The sequence below is a fragment of the Adiantum capillus-veneris genome, chromosome 20 (genome assembly GCF_014529385.1).
Source record: "Adiantum capillus-veneris isolate H3 chromosome 20, ASM1452938v2, whole genome shotgun sequence".
Lineage (NCBI taxonomy): Eukaryota > Viridiplantae > Streptophyta > Polypodiopsida > Polypodiales > Pteridaceae > Adiantum > Adiantum capillus-veneris.
This window is the reverse complement of record NC_140950.1, coordinates 49,166,335-49,168,374: the sequence shown is the minus strand read 5'-3', so window position 1 is coordinate 49,168,374 and position 2,040 is coordinate 49,166,335. Positions and strand designations below refer to the sequence as shown.

Genomic DNA, 2,040 nt, shown 5'->3' with positions numbered 1-2,040 from the left:
TTCATGCATCGCTTGTTGGTTATGATCACTTTGTATAAAACATGCCATCCCTTGCCTAATGCATACCTTACTACGTGCCAAGCTGCGTCGTTTTGACCGTGTGACGCGCAAAGCTTCCTAATGGTGGAGTTGTTTGTCAACAAGGTATCTCGATTGATGCATTTTTTATGTGGCAGTCTGCATAAAGGATGACACATAAGAACGCATAGCAAAAATATTTTATTATTAAGCACACATCAAAATAGTGCATTTGAAAGACAACCTATCTTTTCTAATTCCCTACAAAGCCTATCAACTCTATCTAAGAGAATGATATTATGATGTTCATGTCATAATTTATATTTTCTATTGAAACTATTTTTTTCATCAAGCTCTCCATCTCCCTCTCTCTCTCTCTCTCTCTCTCTCTCTCTCCCCCCCCCCCCCCCCCCCCCCCCCCCCCCCCCCCTTTCTTGTTTGAAAGCACCAATGGAGTAGAGCCCACATACATAGAAAATAAAAGCCTTCAACATTCAACTTATTACATGCATCATAGCATCTCATCACGCTCTACAAAGGAAAACAAACGGTTCATGCTTAGTTGCACGAAGGCTTTGGCGTGACCTTATACTAAGCCTTTTATCAATGGCATTTAATCGATTTATTGCCATTTTTTAAGCTTATAAGTTCACCGCCTAATGCAGCGACATGTTCCTTTAGAGCTAAACTATGCTGCTTATGTGCTACAAAGGACAAACAAAATTGTTGAAGAGCCTCATTTTGGAAGTTCTCCATGAAGCTAAACATTTCGTGTTGGTTCGTCTCCAAGCGTGCAATGTCATTCTTAAACTGTTACAAGGTCGAAAACAACTCCCCTCGAAGATTTTCACGATCTTCGCCTTTAGGTCGTTGCAAATGCCTTTGTATGTCCTCCAAGCAAGCTTTGCACTGCATTTGGCTTGCATCGTTACGCTCACAATATTCTTGAATAGTCTTCAATCGCTTGGATGAACATTCACCCTGTACTTCTCCCCTTGAGCGTGCAAGTTGCTTTGCACCCCTCACTGTATTAGGCCCAGGAGGTGTTGGCATGATGACCTCGTTAGGATCATAAAAACCTTCAGCAACCATGACTGAAGAGGCAACATTGGAAGAGCTATCCATATCTAAAAGAAAAAGGAAGTCTCTTTAAGTATCTCATTCATGATAGTTTAAAGATATATGAACATGTTGAAATAAACTAATTTCACTCTAGCAATGGGCGTTGATTGGATGGTGTTACATGACAAAGCTACTCAGTGTTACATGACAAAGCTACTCGTTGCACGGCTCTATTGCTACGCTATGACCATCCATCGCAATCCATTTGTCATTGCCAACTACCAAATGCATCACATAGTAGTATGTCTTTCTGATGTCACTAACAACTATCTACCAAATGTATCCCAGAACGTGTCCACTCTAAGTTAGAATTGTTGTCATCCACAACTCAAGGGCAAGGCCATCGTTGTTGCCCGCTAGCTGCACCCCCCCCCCCCCCCCCGCGCGTGTGTGTGTGTGTGTGTGTGTGTTGCCTATGTCATTAGCTCAGGCCGTTGCAGTCGAATTACGTACCACCAACGTGACCATCATGGCTTCCAGATACAGGGACAACGTGAACACATGGAGCGTGTGGTCATCAAACTTGCAATAATAGCTCTTGTACACCTCACTCTTGCAATGCAGCATGCACGAGAAGAAGAGGGTGAGAGAGTCATCCATGGAGGTAACGCCGCCGCTGATGCTCGACATCAATCCACTAAACATAGCCACGATGGTTGTCCACACCACGTGCCAAGTTAGCTATCCCTGAGCAAAGCTCTTCAACTGAACATTGCTTTATGGCGTTGTTGCCATAACCTTTGGCTCTTGATGTGGCCATGTTTCTTTCTCTCTTGTTGTTGCTGCTACGAATCAAGTGCTCAAGTAGTTTTTATGATAACCATCACAAAGACGAATGAAAATGGTTCTTCTAGGGAATACAATTTGTAGGTTCTCACATTCAAATCTAAAATTTAAAGG

The 2,040-nt window shown here is 42.8% G+C and overlaps 1 pseudogene; it reads right to left on the bottom strand.

Annotated features, from left to right (window-relative positions):
* Positions 1 to 542: 542 nt before the first annotated feature.
* LOC147432486 (uncharacterized) lies at positions 543 to 1,143 on the bottom strand (annotated as a pseudogene).
* Between the last annotated feature and the right edge of the window lie 897 nt (positions 1,144 to 2,040).